The sequence below is a fragment of the Halictus rubicundus genome, chromosome 3, assembly GCF_050948215.1.
Source record: "Halictus rubicundus isolate RS-2024b chromosome 3, iyHalRubi1_principal, whole genome shotgun sequence".
NCBI lineage: Eukaryota > Metazoa > Arthropoda > Insecta > Hymenoptera > Halictidae > Halictus > Halictus rubicundus.
The window spans coordinates 14,745,629-14,765,273 of NC_135151.1; the positions used below are offsets into that span (position 1 = coordinate 14,745,629).

Consider the following 19,645-nt stretch of genomic DNA (forward strand, 5'->3'; position numbering starts at 1 on the left):
TTAACGCTGAAATTCGGCCGTAATAGCTTCCATAAATGGAGCGCATTGCGTCCCCCGCGAACCCTGTTAACCATTCATCACCCGAGTTATGTTGATTTAAGTAGGAATGCCGGTCCGCACGGATGTATTCAACATTCCGTCCAACATTGCCCATCTGGAAGCGGGTCCGACGACGGAGCACACAGAATCCCGAAGGAACGTGCGACGAATATGCGCGCACGAGCTACATCCTCGCGTGTGCCACGAACGTTTTAGTAAATAATCTGTGATAAACGGGACCCAGGATCTCTCCGCTGGCTCCTCCAAAGCATGTGCAGCGAGCGCGAGAAGCGATCGGAAGACGTGTACCAAGGAGCCATACGGATTCAAACGGTTACGAGCGCGCTAAATATTACAGCAGCGCAGCCTGCACGTCAAATCGATGAATCTTTACGATCGATGCCAAGATTGTGATCCAAATCGAGTATCATGTAAAACGTGGGAAACTGGGAGAGTTGGTAAGTCGTCATTTCCCGGTTTCGAGTTTGTTCAGAACATACAGACCTTCGAGTTCTGCGGCGTTTGCCGATTGTACACCTCATGCTGACAACCAAATAAGTACAGTGGGCCCAAAAGGTATTGGCACACAATATTTCCGATTTTCGTATTATTGTCAACGTTTAGACTGTTGCAAGTTCGAAATGAAGAGTTGCGGAATAGTAAATCTACTATCGCGAACGCGTCTTTCATTTCTATCGTTCATTTTTGCCTAAAATATTTTTGCATAATTTAGCAGGTGGGAAACTGAGGATACGTGCTGCGGAAATACTATATACATATTAAAACGTCTGTGAAAACGTTGTGAAATTCTTTTTACGATTGAATCTACCAGAGATTTAAAGATTGAAGCTTCTGCTTTACAACGATCCCCAGGAACATGATACACGACTCTATTCGGTCGTTTGACAGACCTCGACTGAAAGGTGTATCGCCAGTACAGTATATAAGAGCTCTCCATGAAAGCTTCAACCTTGTACAGTAGATTCAGTTAAGAAAAAAATTTTCCAATATTTTTGTAGAAGTTTCAATTTGCAGTACCTTTGAGGAAGCGGTTCTAGATATTCAATGGAAACTATATGCATACATTAAATCAAAGCTTCCTGATCAAAGTCAAGAAGAAATCCACGCAACTCGGAAAAACAGTTTCCGAGATAAAAATTTATAAACACGATCCGTCTCCTAGAAATATGCAAAAATTGTACGTAAGAAATCAATTGGAACCGTTAAAACTGCAACCTAATATCGTACTTGATTTCGGGACAGAATTCTTGCAATAGACTACGAAAAGTGATCGATTTGGCGTAAAACGAGCCAATAGCGTTTGCCAGCCTGGGGGAGATATCCGGTTCCTGGAGAAAGCTGAATTTTCCTGGGAAGACGAATCAAGTTACCGGCTGGCGGGTCGATCGCGAGTAAATCACGGCAACGGGGACGTTTCTTTTCGGATTCCTGGTCGTCCGCGTATCCTCCTTTCATCGCCCGTATTTTCACGCGAGCGAAGTCGCCGTTAATTAACTTTCCCCTGGCGTTCGGACACCGGGGACGACGTTGTCCCTCTCTTTTTCGCCGGCAATCCTTATCCGCGGAAGTCTCGCGCGCGCACTTGTCGAGGGAGTAACGAAGAATTTCCACGGGAGCCCACCGAATGCCGGGAATTCCCTGTTCGTTGGCGGGATTGTTTCCAAGATGCACTTAGACCCGCGACTCGCGCCGGGATCTCGAATGTGATCGCGTGCCCACCCCCGTTACCCCTCAGCGAGAGAGGAATTCTAGCATCTTCCGGGGCGACTGTATTATTCCAAAGGAGACTCGACCAGCCGCATTCTCTTCCGAGATTTCTCCATCCTTCACCCCTTCTTTTTCCAAGGAATATCTCGTTCCACGTAACTGGTAATACCTCGTGACCTATATTCTCAGTCCCTTGCACCTCTCGTTACCCCATCTCCGCAACAATTTTTCAACGGAGGAAAGAGCAAAGCTTGCCGTACGTATACCCTCATAAACATAATTGTAGATTTCCCGGAATGGCAAATCCATTTCGCACTGCAAACGCCAACCTAATTTCCTGGGACCTCGGATCCACGTCCCTTCTTGATCACGACCATCTCCTGTTGCTCCGTCCTCCGTCGTCTCTCTTCGAACGATTAGGCTTCAAACGTCTCCAAAGATGGCGCGTTGCGAAGAATTTTAGTCGCCGAGCAAATGTCGGACATCCTCTCCTTTTCAACTAGTTACTCGCGGGTGACAATCTAATAGATTTCACAAGAATGTAATCCAATTATTTCTTTCCGGATTATGTGTTTTTCTTCTCTGATATAGGACAGTTAGCTCTACTTGAATTTACACAGAAGCAGAGACAGTGAAAGCTAACACCTCAAATAACTCGTTACGCCTCATCAACAAGTGTTTGAGCTAAAGCACAGGGCGATTCCTGTAACTTGCATAGCTCAAATAATTTTGAAATGTTGCTTCTAAAACGACTGAAAAATTGTGCGAAGACAATTATATGATAATGTATCAGTTTTCCTTGTGGGTGCAGAGGCTTCAAAATTTTCAAGGTTCTCATTGTCACCCAACTCCAAGATAAGAGAACTGAAACAGTACAAATTGTGCAAGTTTCTTCAGTTTACCTTTTCTTCGATCAACCCTGTACAAATACAAAGTTCCGACACGACGCATTAACTGAGAACTGCAACACCGGATGTTACATCCGAAAGGTCTGTTACTAGAGACTGTAAAAGCGAGTCCGACTCGAAAGCTGGTTGGTCCAAGATTACGAGGGATTTCCATATTATCTTCGCGTTCGTTTTCTTTTTCAGCAGCCACGAGACGCAATCCGGATTACCAAACGGAATTCAAAAATGAAGTATCGCGATAACTCCATATTTGCCGGAAGGCAAGGCAGTACACCGTTGAAAGACAATCGGCAGGCCGCGCCGCGTCGCCCGGCGTGGACAGCTTTAATTCTGAATCGCGGATAATCGCGCGCTAACGAGCAAAAACATGCTTTTGATCGAATAAAACGCGCTTCCTCCACACGTCTATTCATCGGTCCGGCTTTTATCGGCGCGGAAACAAAAAGAAGCACCTGCCCCGCTGAAATGGGTGGACGGGTACAGGGAGAGGAGAGCGGAGAGAGAAAAAAACGGGAACCTACGCGTTCGTTCATCGACTGCGTTATTTTCGCGGTTGAACGGAACAACGTACAGAGAGAAAGAGCGAGCGACCTTTTACTTTGGTCTCATTATTTCCGCACGCCGGTGCCTCGAATTTTATATATTTCCTTTGCCGGGTCGTCAAGAATCGTTTACGCCGGAGAATCAACGGGCTCTTCCGCTCAAGTGGAGGAGGACTCGTCTCTGTGAAACGTGCGACGAGCGACAGACACGCGCTACCGATTTGTCTCGACGGTTGCGTCCAATTAACGACAGTGCGCCCTATCAAAATGCCGGGAATCGCTGGCATGCTCGTCGCGGAGGACAGGAAATCCGCGCTTGGAACGGCGCGAATACGGAGAGAGAGAGCACGTGCTCGCGCGGGCACACGGCCGATCCCGTGAAAGAAAGTGATGTGTTCCTCGATATAATGGCCCGCTCGAGTGTATTTGAAATGCACTGGCTCATCAGAATAACTAAACAATAGACGCCAGCTGGAGGAGGACGGAATGAACGAGAGGAGGGTCTCTCCTGGCTGCCCCTCACCCCCGTGACCACCCCTTACGGGGTTCGGCCGCACGCTACCCTCTGACGGAGGTACTCGACGACTCTCCCTCTTTGAATGTACTCGGCGATGCCGCTGTAACAGTGGAAAAGGGCCCGGGGAGAGAGAGAGAGAGAGAGAGAGAGAGAGAGAGAGAGAGAAAAGAAGGAGAGAACCAGCTCTCTCCATGCAGACGGCCGTGGTCGTCGAATACTAAACCGGCACGCGTGCACACCGATGTTTGCGCGACTGTGTTCGCGCTCGCCCCTTCCACGGCGAGTTGTACGTGATACGCTGAGTGGCCTAACCTTAGTCAACCCTCGACGTCATCGGGAGAGCCCCTGAAGCTGTACACTTCTGTTTCTCTGTTAGCTGTTCGAGAGACGCGAGACACAGCCGTCCATCGACCATCTGCGTAATGCTTTGCGTCAACATCCCTCGGATACTAAACCCCCAGCCTCCTCCTGCTACACTCCCCGTTCCCAGCCCCTAACGACCGGCCTCTTCTTCACGATTCTTCTTTAAGCGTGCTCGAATGACCACTCCGCTTCCGACCTTTTAGGTCTGGCTGCGATTCCACGCGAGAGCCGCGTTATTAATGGCTTGTGATCAAAGTTTTCGTGCCACTCTCTTCCTCCCGGAAATGCTTCTGCCGCTTCTTCTTTCTTCTTTCTTCTTTCTCCGTTCCTCTTGCACCTTCGCGCTATATTTCAACTTCCTGCACCTTCGTATCTCGCTTGTGATCGCACCACGCACAGTCGGACGAGACGGCGATCAAAAATCGATTTTCGTAATATTATAAATTAGAAAGAAATTGATGTTACTTGTCAGAGAATTAATTATATTATAATACGGTAAACTACATTTTCTAATATTTCCTTCCGTTTTCTCGATATCAACGCTCAAAGTTGGCAGAAAATCATCAGGACGAAGCACTAAGAAGATATTACCGAGAAGTCTTATGATTCCATAACTTTAATTCACCGTTCTGAGAAATCTTACTGAGAAAACTGGGTTGAACCTATCCTTATTTTAATTCATAATTTTCACCAAAGAAATTAATTTTAAAATATTGAAATATTGAAAAGTATAACGATACTCCTTTAAATTCTGCCTACAAAATAAACATATGCGCAAGATGGAGTATCTAAAAGCAACGTCGAAGTATGAAGGTTTGCTGCACCTGTTTATATGTTCATTGATTACAGTGACTGCAGCAGCAATTTTGGGTGTTATAACCAGGCCGCCACTATCGAAATTCCATAATTTAATAATATTCTGATAAATTATTGCGCAACATGATTAAATATGATCATACTCTTATCAATAATGCATTTTTCACACTGGTGGTCACTCGTAATTATCGTCTAATTACGTACATTGTTCAAAAGTTCATTGACGCCGATATTCATCTTGCTTTAATATATGAGCATAATGTTTGTACACTATACTGCAGTGGGTGATCGAATTATTAGAGCTACATTGTTAGAACAATCAATATCTAAATAAAACCCTAATTCCAACGAATATTTTTTTATTCTTTCAAGAAATACTCACATTTACAAATTCAAAATATATACAGGGTGTTCGACTACAGGTGAGAGAAAATTTAAGGGGTGATTCTCCAATACCATATAAGAAGAAAATGAAGAATTAGAAAATTGTGATTTCGGCTCCACTTTTTAGTTATTATCCATTAAAGATCCGCCTAAAATGCGGCAACCCGGCCAACAGAGGTGTACGTTGCGCACGTCATAGACGCGTGCGACGCGTGTGCCTCACAAGAAGTCACCTGGTAGGAATTTGGCAGGAATGCGGATGTAAACTGTCCGATTGGGTCATTCCATAAGCATTTTCGGTTCTAGCCGAATTATTGGCTAAAGCGTGTGACGTCAAAGCCATTAACCATTGAGTGCAAGAGGCGGCCACGTAGGATACGCGACTTTCGCGCGCCTCTATCGCGTGTACGCAACGTACACCTCTGTTGGCCGGGTTGCCGCATTTTAGGCGGATTTTTACTTGCACATAACTAAAATATGGAGCCGAAATCACACTTATCTTACTCTTCATTTTCGTCTTATATTGTCATGGAGAACCACACCTTTAGTTTTCTCCCATCTATTGTACTGTAAGCAACATCATCTGTCACCTTAAATATATTAGGTGTAAAAATTAGTGCTCTGTAAAATAATCCCCATCACCTTCTGTGAAGTTACTTCATCTCACAACTAATTAATAAATCTCCAATATGGTGAAATACTTAAATTCATAATAAAGTTACAATTAATCATTATGTATAAATATGATTAATCTAACAAATTTATGACTCACTTCTCCCTCATTGTAGGTTAAAGACAATGTCATTAATTGCTTACAATTTTTTATCTAGTTGTAGTTCATATTAATTTATTGCCATTTATTGAACGTCCGCTCGGGCTGTATATCGATCCGGTTTTCCCGTGTGTGACGATGAATTTAAAAATTAAACATTAATTCGTGCAACCTGAAAAATTAGATCGGACGGTGCCCGATGAAACATGAATGATTACTAGGATCGACCACAGTGATATGTAGTTTTTGTGTGTATGGGTGCGTTTTTTCCCCAGCGTTGTTATCGTCTGCGTAAATTTATATGTATTATCGGCGTATGGTTACGCGAAAATTCAACCTCGTGAATTTTGGACGAATTTGGCGGAACGCCTAACGTTTTCGCGGGAAACGTTGAGCAAGACTGGCTCGTCGAAACTGAATGCCGAATGAAATCATTCTCGCCAGATCGGATTCCCGACCTTTTAAACATTTTTACGCGTCCGAGGGTAATGCATCCGACGTACAGACGTTTCTACAGTCCGAATTCTCTTCCTGCACATTTACGAGTCGTGGTTTATATCGTCATAATGTTCGCGTGTCGGATAGGTTTGTTCATAAAACTTAAAGGAACGAAACAATCACTAAAACGTGCAATATAGACAACGGCGTACAATGTACGGTACAACTGGAACAAGGGCGGTTCTTTTCAGGAAAAAAAATGGCAAATGAGAATTGAATTTTTTTCCAGGTTTCATTGAGCGCTCCGGGTACAGTTTTGTTTGCCCGTGCAGCAATTATGGTGTAAAATTACTTTCAAACAGTGTAATGCTTTGGTGTTATTCAGTTTTTGTTAAATATTTTTACAAATACGTGTAACAACGTCGAGAACAGGGAAACAATTCCGTGTTATTGCCAGAATTTATTTCATGTAGAAATAGCTAACTATAGAGAAGCGTATTTGTTGTTTGAAATAATTTGTTTAAAAACCTGTGAACACGGTATGGGTTGGAAACAAATTTTATTTTACATTTTTCCTTTGTTCTTATACACAGAATCACCCGCTTTTCAAACACACTGCACAGTTGCCTTGCTCTGGGCTCTCCCTTATTATTTGTGAATGCTATTGTTCGAGTATAATGGAAAAAAAAGTATTTGCATAAGCAGACACGGAGAATTAACCTTCGCTAATTACGTAAAAACGGGAGCGGCAAATACGATATTCGTTATGATTGTTCTGGCGTGCCATTGGGAATAAACTAGTCTCACATTGTTTACACAAAGTTGCTATTTGGTAAAAAACTTTCGCCGTTCATGCTATTACCCGCGTATGTTTTATTCCAGAAAAATTAAGGATACACATTTTCTGCCTTCCAAAAACAGATAATTAGCAACAGATGAAAATACTTATATTGTAAATTCCCGTCGAATTCGAATCCGCGAATCTCCAGCGTTTTCGGTAACCAGGTTCGCCTAACCGCACGGTAAACCGTGAAAAGTCAGGGTTGGAACTTTTTTTATCGGTCCGTACGAAGTAATAAAAAAAGCTAACCGGCCGCACAAATTTCCGGAGAAAAAAACATTTCATCCTTATCAACCCGACCGAACAAACCGTCCACGAAATGTACACATAATTCACCGGATGATTTAAAATACCGGCATTCTTTTATCTGCGCCGCGCGACGCGTACACACCACAACACGCGCATAATTTCCCGAGGTCGGCGAGACGAACCGTCCCGAACGATCCCGCATAATGTCCGGGCCGTGTCGTTAACTTAACAAACGGTCGGGGCCGGTGAATAGCGCACTCGAAAACCGCGAGTGTTCATTCACCGTGGCAAACAGGGAAAAAGATACACACGGTTATTGTATCGCCCGGTATTGTCTCCCGGGGGCATTGTCTGAATCCGTATATCCCCTCTCGAATTCCACCGATAGCGCGACAGCATCTTAACGGGGTCTTCTGGTCTAAAACCTCGGTATACCGATTCCTCTTCTTTCGCATTTTCCTAAAGAACGTCTACAACATCCACGGATGTTGATGATGACAATGATAAGATTTAGACTTTACGATATACACTCAGTCCCTCGAGCACTGTCCACTTGAATATCTTGGTTAATTCAAACATTATGAGAAAATGTTACTTACAGAAGTTCTAGGGTTTAAGAAACTACATAATATCGTATAAATGATGTTCTTGCAAGTGGAGGCGTAGAGAAGATATAGAGGTCACCTTTGTTCTATTCTTTTCTCGATTTCGATAAATTCGAGTGACAGAGCTCGTGGGACACACTGTATCTCACAGGTATCGTCGAATTCTGAAAAATACATGCAACACCGCAGCACAAAACAGTCGTCTGATTTCTTTACAAAAATTTTCGAACAAGACCTAGAAAATGACGCTCTAGACCGGAGGACCCCCTGAAAAATCCCTCGTTTCCTCGTAGGCTGGCACACGGGCAACGCGAGCGATTCGACGACGACGAGGAGGAGGACGATGAGGATGACAACGACAACCCGATTAACTTATTAAAAAGCGTCGTGGGGACAGGTATCTCTTCGGCTAATTGCCGACGCGCGCGCGCTGCTGCCGCTCGCTCGGTCGCTCGACCGCGCGAATCCAAGAGAAAAGCGACGAATGGAGCAGTCCCCATTCCGGAATCCGCGGCTCATCCGGCGGTTTACAATCCTTTCTTTCAGCCGGGCGATGGGAAACGAGGCGGGGCGCGTCTCTTCGCAAGAGGAAAAAACCGTGGAGGATGAGGGGACCGGCTGGAACGGGGGAAAACGAAGGAGGACGGAATCAGGCATACGTACACTCGCCGCGGAAAGTACAGTGAGCAGCAAAATTGAGCCAATGAAACTATTCGTTCAGAAATCATGTTCCATAATTTTTGGATGTCCATGGCTCGTGGCTGAGGATTTTAACAGACCCTTCAACAGCAACGGAAACTCAGCCTCGTAATCTGATAATTTCGTTTGCGATTATTGTGCGAAAGAAGATTTCCAAGCTTCCATTTCGTACAGACGATTATTGAGAAGCCTAAGGCTTAGTCCTCCAGATTTGTTCGTGATCCGTCGCGGTAGCGGCAGTGGTGCCAGATCGAGGAAATTCAGGGGAATACAGTTACCCCCTCTCTGTCATTATCGGATTAGTCATGTGACATAGTGACACATGCACGACAGGGACGAAACGCGTCACGTGACCGGGCCGTGGCGGAAGCGTGGGGATGCCCGCCGCCGGGGTATGGGGGAATGGCGTCGTAGGAGGGGTAACAACAGAGTGGGAGACAAGTGTTAATCTGGCGACATTGAGTAGCGGTCAGAAATGACTCCGGCATAGGCCTAGAACTCGCAGGTGTCCGAGTTGTGAAGTGTTGGAACAGAGGAGCACAAGAAACTCAACGGGCACATGACTTTACACGACTTGACATGACTTTGAATTTCAGAAGCCGTAAGTCTCTCACAGCATTACAACCATACGTTTAAGTAAACTATTGCTTAAATCTCTTGTACTAGGCTCAATTCAGGAGGTTTGAAGATGTTACTCAAATTTTTTCAGATTTTCACCCATTGAAAATAGGCTTTGTGCTGACCATTCCAGAACTTCGCATAGCTGAGAACTCAATCATTCCTGCTCTATTTTCGCTGTGGGTCTCGGATCTCAATGTCGTTGGAAACGAGTATCGTTTTCTTCGACTGGCATATTTCCAATTGTTCCTAACAATTTCAATGGTAATGTTTCTTCGTACGACTACCCGTTAATTCGTCGTTTAAAAATGTCTAAACGAAGCCAACGAAATGACGCTTTAGACCCGAAGACACCCTTAAATACCGTCGCGGGTGTACTTTCCCTGGCGAGTGTACAAGCACCCCACAGAGACACACAAAGGGTAAAAGGCGGTGGGACAGCAAGGGAAAAACTGCCGCGTGGGAAAGAGTACGGGGCCGGGATGAAGACAGATAGACAGACGCGCGAATCATCCTGCTCGCGCGGCCACGGGAGCGAAAGGGGGAAAGAGATAGGAGAGGAAGATGCGTCTCGCTCGCCCGCTTGCCCGACAATGCAAACCAACTTTCTCATTTCAATGTATTGTTTCCATTGTTCGACCGTGCTGGCTACGAGGGTTGTAGCCGGTGGTAACGGGGATGGGGTGGAACCTGGAACGCGGCCTCTCTCCTTTCCAGCGCCGATCGTCATCGCGAAACTTTCGCTCTACGCGCCTCCAACCCCTGCGTCATGAACGCCGAGGATGCGCCATCCTCCCCCCGCAACCAGCCCTCCGAAGATTACGAACAATTTCAGGAACGACCCGGCGCTACAACTATCGGGCTGATGCAGCCAAGAGGCAAGAGGCAAGTTTCGCCTCTTCGGAGACTCTTTCCGCCCCGAGTGCAAGGTCCTCGCGAAGTTTCTTGTCGAAATATTTAGCCCGGTTGCACATTTTCTAATGCGACGTCGGGTCAAAAAGCCCCGAGACGCGAAAATCGGAAAACGATAATGCCTAGTAATTTGCGAACCCGTTGATAACGTCTCTCTGTCTTCGTGTGTGTGTGCGCGCGCGCGCGCGCGTGTGTGTTCCTTTGCGAGAGATAAAGGACGCTTAAAAATTCCTCTCTTCGCGAACCAGCGAGATTTCGAGAGGCTGGTTGATTCTCGCGTGTCTCTCTTCTTTGTGGCGTTTTCCCCGCTGTCTAGATTATACTTTAAAACCAATTTGATATTTTTTAAAAAGAGAGCTAGAAAGCCCTTTTACCGGAACGCGGACCATCCCCCTTACGACCCGGTGTTCCGCGAAACAACTGGTCTTAGGGGTGCAAGTTTATTGCCCGGAAAAAGCCACGACTTTATCTCGACCACGGACGTAAACATTCGTCGTAGAACGGGAGTAGGTAAAAGGGAAGATGCTTCGCGGGCTAGATTGTTGTCTTACACGTGGATTAAGTACTTCGAGCTTGTCTTGCGGCAAGGAAAAAATCAAAGTACTCTTAAACGATGCGAAGCTGCCGGGTTACGAGTGTGCACTTTCGAGTTGATTGCACCTACTGTACGTGTGCGGTGTACGCGACTGTGGCGTACAGTTTTCGACTAAATGGAAGCATGCCAGTGGAGCTGTAAATCGTGCTGCACTTGCTCGTAGCGATGTTTAAGGTTGCTGTTTGTTAAAATGAGTCGCAATGCTTGGAAAAATTAATTAAGACATAGGTTGCGTTAAGAATGTATGTTTGTATAGTTTGAGGCTTTGGTTTTTGACAGCATGTGCACTTATAGTTTGAGCACGCCACGTTTTGTGCAAAGTGTCCTTTGTTAACCCTTTGCACTCGAAGCTATTTTAACTCCAAAACGAAACATTTCTTCCGACCTAGAATATCTCCCTTATATACATATATTTTTTCATGTTATACATACGAAAATGGTTAGTAATTTATCAAATACAAACAAATTTAATAATGTAAAAAATATTTTGAACAATGACACAGCAATTTTTAGTGGTGCCTTACAGTCACCATTCGAGTGCTAAGGGTTAATATTTTAAACAGAAACAGGCGTTTAATAAAATGTTACTTTTTTTCTCAATAAATTTAATGAGTTTCCAATAGTATGACGGTATTCCTAAATTCTTTTGATGCCTTCACTGTTTTATGTTTCACACACCCCATAAACGCGTGAAATCCTTAGTCTAGTTACTCCTCGATAATATAAATAGACTACCTCTAAATTGGCATGAAAAGCTGCACATTTTATAGCATGGGCGAATCCTGTATTCGACGCACATGGTCCCACCAGCGAACAACAACAACCGTAAGCTTAACTGGACGTGTAATAATGCCCGGAGATTCAAGTACCTTAACATCTTCTTTTCATTTCCGCGGGATTAAAATTCCTGGTCGTTCCGAGTTCCAGGAGGGTACCTGGGATTACATTGCGGCCGAGTCCATTCCGTAGGCGGACTTAATCAAGCTGCATCGCGTGCAGCGTGCGTGATAAGTGCACAACTGGGCGTTACGGGCATTTAATGCCCAATCCCATCAGCGGGAACGACTACATTACTCTAATTATGCTGGCAGGACTTCTTGGTGTTGTAGCGTCGAAGGGAAATCCCGGGATTTGTCGCGTGACGCAGAGTCACGCGGTGGCACGCGGCCCGCCGTTAATTAGTAGTAATTCGTTGTACTCCATTAGCGACGGGCATCCACGGCCAGGATGAACGAGTGACTCGTCCTGCGCGCCGACGCCGGCGCCGACACCGATGCCGACACCGAACCCGGCGTCGGGACGTTTCATTCTCTACCTCTTTATCTCTCTTTCTCTCTCTTTTGCTCTCTCTCTCTCTCTCTCTCTCTCTCTCTCTCTCTCTCTCTCTCTCCTGCACTATACCGCCCTCTCGCTTTTGCCCGATGGACGGCCTCGTGTTTAATGGTCTGCGCGTCGTTCGGCCCATCCAATGGATATACGAATTAATTTTATTGCAATTACTTGTCCGACGGAATAATAAAATCTGGACTGCAATTAAACGCGGTCCATCGTTGCCCCGATTTTTCCCACGCTCCCGATTCCACCGGGAATTGTCCCGGTACTCGAACTTTCCATTTCGATCGCAACACGAGGTACCTCCGCTCTTTGTTGGATACGTAGTCTATTTGAAAGCACGGATTCGAATTCGGGCGATGCAGACTGGTAGAGATTTTTAATAAATGGACAAGTTACTCTCTTTAATTAAACAAGTTTCTTAATAAATGGACAAATTACTCTTTCGAAATATCGACACTTAAAAAAGATTTTTAAGCTCCCTTTTCATAATATTAATCCTCCATTAATAATCCTTTTAATTAAAATGCTTTCGGTAGGTGAAGTACTAAGTTTGCTGAATAATTGGCAGTGCTGTACGTAAAATTTTGATCTAACACGAGTTATAATTCTCCTAGAGTGATAAATTTTTATTTTAATAATATTGTAGTTGATAAAATTTTAAATCGTCCAAAATTGTATTACATGTTAATTAAATATTGGTTAGAAATCGTCATGTAGATTGCGTCATGTATTGACAGGTCCCTGAGTAACCCCCTTCGCAGTCCCTCGAACATGGGCGACCACGTCTGACTTATAGGTACTAATACTACTGAAGAATTACGGCCATCGTTCGCACAGTAGAATAGGACCGAGTTATATTTCTCCTCCACGATTTCACAGTGCACGTGAGCAATTAAAATAGATGATACCTGAATATTATATTATTTAGAATGAAGACGCCCTTAAAATCGCAAAATATATAACCTTCGTGAAACAATCTCCACTTTAATATTGCCTACTTTATATAAGAAAAGATAAAATATTCACACGGTATACAATACCCACAGAAAGCCCTGTAACTATGGCAATTTCGCAGGTGTTTTCGATGCGATGTTAGCAATTATCGTATTATTCAAAATTGTACGCAACAATTAAAAATACTACTGAAAAAAACAATTTTAGTCAGGGAAACGAAAACACATTTATCTCAATCATGAAATACAGAAAATAATACATTAAATTTTTACCGGATCTATGGAAATTTCGCTGACTGAATATTCCTTCGTACGTATACTTAAGCGAAAAGTGCATTCACATCCTCAATTTTGTGCGGCAAGCGATCCACCCGCAGTCGATTCAGGAAAATTGTCTCGTAAACTGAACGGAAGTGGTTTGAGTAGGAAGTGACTGCACCGGTACCATTAAACGAAAGACAGACTACAGAAACGAGATCAATCTTCCCTCCTGTAATATAATGGTCGAACAGGATAACCTACTTTGTAGCCCAATCGAGCCAGGATGTTAACCTGAAACCGAACCCGTCCGATTGAAGATCGTGGCGTGTCTGTGTCGCAGAGACGGCGGAGTTGTTCGCCAACGGCTCAATAACACAAACTGCATCAAGTTCCGACGACATTAATATTACAGGGCTGGCATGTTCCAGGTCTGTCGGGCGATCCGTGCCGGCGGTCGAAAATACAATGACTCTGTCGGCCATCTTGGCGCATTATCATCTTAACGAGCCGGGGCTGGCCGAAAGACAGTAAGTATTCTAAATCGTGGGGCAACTGAATAGAATCACGGCGACGTATAACCGACGGTACAAATCGGTCGCACGCAACTCGTTGCCCGGTCTGCCTGTGAAGGAATTTCAATTGCTAATGAAATTACAGGAACGCGCTGCACGGGAATCCGTCCGGCCGTTCGGGGATTCGTGACATCATGTTGCGCGACGGACGACGAAACACAGGAACGTGTATCGGCCGGCGATGTGTTTGCGGTCCCGTTGTTTTGCCGACGGGAATCGATTTCGATCGTCCGACGAGCAAAAACCGTTAACGATACACGTATCCCGCCGCGGCAAGGTTTAGCTGCACACGGAGGCAACGGAACACGCCGCCGCGCGTTGACTACAGAGCATTTCCGCTCCAGGCTAAACGCTATCGATATTTTCCTCGGCGACCCCCCACCCCCCACCCCCTGCAAAGATACTTCCCAGTAATGGATTTCATTCAGTCGGACGGTGCGCGTTATACTTTATTCGGAAAATACGCTGCTTCGCAAAATTGAAGGAATTGTAGCCGAGAAGTTGTCGAATTCCGAACCGATGTAACTTGTACGGTGTAAGAAGAGCTTTAAATGTTCTATTATCGATGCTTCCGTAATCCCATTGTTTCCGTAATCCCAAGTGTGACCGCTTAGTCGATATTTCGCTACAGCCAAAGATACGTGTGACTCGGGACATGCTTTATCAGCTTCCAAAAATACCTGTGATCATTTTAATCTTTATGTCGGTAACCAAAATTGTTCTACAATATTCAATGATATTGCATTTTGTAGTTTCAATTGACAGTTTTACGTCTCGAATGTAAATTAGCCCGTGATCATCCAAGAAGAACATAAAAATTGTTGCTATTAAGAGTCAAGGTTCTTTCTGTGCAATTAATAATTTACAAATTCAAACAGGTGTGCTATTTGCCTTTCGATCTCGTCCGAGTGAATGGTTTGCCTCTTGTATTAACAGATAATTACTACATAAATGTTCCTGCTTGTATAAACTTGAATAATTATCAGGTCCGTAGTTATACAGGGTGTTCGAGTACAGGTGGTAGAAAATTTAAGGGGTGGTTCTCCATGAGAATATAACACAAAAATGAAGTGTAAAAGAATTGTGATTTCGGCTCCATTTATTCCGTAAGCAACGTACACCTCTGTCGGCCGGGTTGCCGCATTTTAGGCGGATTTTTAATTGATAATAACTACAAAATGAAGCCGAAATCGCAATTTTTTTATTCTTCATTCTCGTCTTATATTGCTTTGGAGAACCACCCCTTAAATTTTCTTCCACCTGTGGTCAAATATTCTGTATAACCACCATAATGGACGATGTTTCGACTTCAACGCGGCGCGCAACGGCCTCTTCAACTTGTTGAAAAACGATAGCCATGAGGGAGAGTCTTGATCTTCTGTTTCACCGAGCTGCTCGAAGTGGCCGAGTTCTTTCCCCTTTGTTCAGGATTGAATTAAAACTGTACTCACCGCGACGGCCATTCCGGCGGAACCCGTTGTTTATCCATTGGCGAAACAATGAGGGACAAGGGAGCCCGAGGAACGCTGAAAATATTCATTGTTCCTCTCGTTTGAAGCGGGCGAACGCTATGTATATATTGGATCAACGAGATAAGCATCGTCCACGATGGAGGACAGCTCTATAGAATTTATACGAGAGAAAAAACAAGAACTGTCCGCTGGAAATCCGTTTCGTTCCCGTATGATATATACCCGTAAAACGGGGATTTTTAACGTGGGAAATTTTAAATGGGATTTCAAACCGGCGACAGAACCCCAGTGGACAATTGTAAGTACTTCGTAATCCGCCGCTGTAAGAAAGGTCAAGGAAAATCGAATTTTTCTATCGTACCTTCTCTAATTCGTGCTATAATTCAATGGATTTTTATTAGGATTACGTATGTTATGTTAAAAATATATTTATGGAAAAAATAGACACGGGAAAAATATTTAAGACAAGTGTTAGACTACCTATTGTTAAAGTACAAATCTTTCACCATAAATAATTAGAGGCAATGCATATACCTACGATAGCTTTAACAACAAGCTTTTACAGACCTAGGTTTCTATAAATTAAATTACCAAAATTTTAGTAGGAAACTTTGTACATTCTAGATTATATTTCAAAAGTAAAAAAATTTCATTAAATTCTCTCAAATATTCCCATTCCCAAGGAATTAATTTTTTTGTTGCATTTTTCAAAGGTGTAATAACTTTATCAAAATTTTAGGGCTGCAGACATTGATATATATATAACTAGAATCTAATTATAACACTTTTTCCTCAAACTTTACACACATATAAAGAAGAAGTCAAGACTCTTGATTCGTAACCATGTAAAAAATTTTTATCGACGTCGCTGAACGAGAAGGCCGCCCTAAACATTTTACGGTATCGAGTTCTAAAAGTTTAAAAATACCATGAACGTACAAAATTCATAGCGAAGTGATGAGTTCCTCCAGAACTCCATACACTTCAATAATATTCTGGTTACATTGTTGCCATTATTCTATGCAAGTATTAAAAGATCTGAAGTAGTAAACAATACTTGTCTAAAAGATCGTGCGATTTCATACGCCAGGAGCAATAAATTTTCGCATTAATAGTCATTCAGTAGGACAAGAAAGGGCGTATTGTCTAGTATTGTTCTTCTTTTCGAGAGAAGAGTTTCCGCTTCATTAAAATCGGGCTTCCCCTGGATTTCCAGCGATCTATGGCGAACCATACCATAGATTGGATTTAATTGCTTGCGTCCAACAAGTCTTTTGGAGGGGAAGCGTGGATTAATCGCCGAACAGTTTTCCATGGAGCCGACGCACGTGGGAGTTTTCGAGTCCTACGAGCGAGACTATTCACAGGCAACGCCGCGCCGGCCTAAAGAAGGCGAGTAATTGAAAGGCGAAATCATCGATTCCAGTTAATGCTGTTTCGCGGCGCGTTCAATTCGACCCGTTCTCGTTCACCGGCACGCTTTTGTGCGCCGGAAAAAAATTCAGACTGCATAATAAATCGAACTGAACGCACCACTGGATCGACTTACCGTTGCGAATGGAAAATATAGCCGAAACAGCGCCGCGGGGGCCGGCCGAAATCGTCCGTAAAATGAATTCTATAAATGCGTTGTTAAATGTCGTGAAATATTTCATGAAATAACCGGATCGTTTGCGAATTTCCAAGACACCCACGAATGAATATTAATAACGTACAGAATATCGAGAATTAACCATTATATCTTCCGCATTCGTGCTTGCCCTCGACTTCGCAGAAATAATATTCTGGAAACGATAGAAACCAAAATTACGAAGTCCGTTTCTATTTCCACTCGTGCCGTTACCTGAATTTGTAATTGTACTTCACCTTGTTAAGTGCCGAATGTAAACTCCAAATATTCTCAGTCAGTCAAAGTTATTTAAATTTATCAGGATATAAATGGATAGGATACTACTACAACCTACTTGCATTCCACATATTCCACTAAAATTCGGATTATTCGAACTGACCACAACGAAAATTAATTCCTAAACCTTATAAAAAATTAATGTCATCCATACGTGCTAATAATGATAAGAACTTCTTTGTCCTCAACAATTTCATAGAAGCAAAAGGAAAATTTATATTTACTGTATGTCTAATTAACGAGCAAAGTATTTCACTGAGGGATTCTGTACAGAATTGGTCAGGGTTATCGGCGAACAATTCAACAGTAAACTTTTGAATTCGAGAACTCGTGGAACGCAACATGAACGTGTCAGCGATTCTCATCGACCCCAAAGCCCCACGATCCACCACTAATTATTTCGTACGCGATCAGCATGATTTCTAGCTGGCCGGCTTATCGGTGTGCTTTCGCGTGATCGCGGGCCGAATCTGTTTACGATATTGGCTCGATTAGAAAGGATGATACTGCGGCTATTCATGACTGAAGGAGGATCCGGCCTGGAAACACTGTTTACTGCTCCCCCCGTATGTTCAATAATGCAGTGGAGCCTTCAAGCGGATCGATTCACAGATTCTAACGTGGTGAGTATTTTCGAATAAGAAAATCGAATGTTTTAGTCAGAACTTAAGAGCCAAGGGTAGTCATGTGACTTTTGCAGAGTCAGCAGGTCGGTAACTGCTGTATAATTTCCGTTCAGAGCCTTCAGCCACTGACTTAAGATCCGTCTTGGTCTTGATCCGACGGGTCTTAAGTCTGTGACTAAACTTGTCACATTTTTTCCTCTGTATTATCGATATTATGAATTCTGACGCCAGAAACGTGCTTCAAGTTTTCGTCTTTATTTCGCAGAGAATCAAGACAAACTGTCGCTCAATTTGTAGCTGGAGATATTTTCTAGCGCTCGCTACTCTCGATTTCATCCAGAAAACTCATCCAATGGCATAAAAATGCTTGGATTCCACGGCATGCACATCGTCAATTTTTGGCCTACTTCTAACGCTTATATTGCCAAATATCTGCATAATCTCGTCAGCTGATGACCAGCGCGTGCTAGATTGAACCTTCCTCTTTCGAATGAGCCCTTTCCCAGCGAAAAATATTCTCATATAGGGACGAAAAGTTGAGGTACGTAAAACCATTTTTCGCCTATTTTTGTCGGTAACGTAGTAACTCTACCTTATCGTGAATGACGAAGTCTTGGCTCTTAATCCGTTACAATCGATGCTATTTTAACTGCAGGACACTAAAATATACTTTCGCTGTGTACGATTCTCTTTCTCATGCTATACATATACAAGTAGACGCATTTTACTCGTATTATATTTACATTATTAGCATTTTATGCGAACATTGTTTTAAATTCATTGTTTTAATACGGTGATTTTTAGTGACACCTCTAATAAGAAAAACAACACTGAAGAATGAAAAGAAGAAACGCACCATTCAATAAAAAGTAGAAAAAATTAATGGCTCTTTTATTTTCAGCTTGCCGGTGTTTCAGCGGCGACGACACTTAGCAGATCTTCGCAGATGTAGGAATCGATAACGCATTGAGCACTCGCGGGAAAGGGATTGGTAGGTAAGTCCACTAGCGACAAGTATGAAAAGCCTAACTATAGAAAGGCGGAGGAACAGAAGTGTACTTACATTAGATTGGGCGGGAGCCACTGCACTTGTCACGAATGATCCTATGTTCCTGTCCCACTTGATACGGTATTACCGAACAAAAGAACCGACAACGTTTTCTGACACGAGTGTCTACACGTGGCCATAAATTTTCTCGCCCTGGGAACAATGTTACTCTACCTGCCCGTCAAAAGTGTAAAATTCAAAAAGTCCTCTGTTCTCACATTGCACAAAATTCCGTCGTAATCATTTACAAGTATAGCAGAAATTACACTCCCCACTTTTTCCTTTCTTTTGTCTGCACTTTTTTCAAAATCTTGCACATGCAACATTTACTCATGTTGATATTCATTTTTTACACTTTTCGTATTAGCTTTCTAATCTTGTGGGATATGTTAATTCTATTCATTTCGGTTGTCACATAAATTCGTTCAGTTACCTTCAATGTCTCC

General features: G+C 43.5%; 1 protein-coding gene and 1 long non-coding RNA gene across 6 annotated transcripts in view; one reads left to right on the forward strand and one right to left on the reverse strand.

Moving 5' to 3' along the window:
* Nucleotides 1–19,645, reverse strand: part of LOC143352748 (cell adhesion molecule Dscam2) — a 249,819-nt gene that overhangs the window by 143,540 nt on the left and 86,634 nt on the right. The window lies entirely within an intron of this gene.
* On the forward strand, nucleotides 14,010–19,161 carry LOC143352270 (uncharacterized). Its single transcript, XR_013081886.1, has 3 exons — nucleotides 14,010–14,102; nucleotides 14,233–14,582; nucleotides 19,053–19,161. It is a non-coding gene; the product is annotated as an uncharacterized LOC143352270 (long non-coding RNA).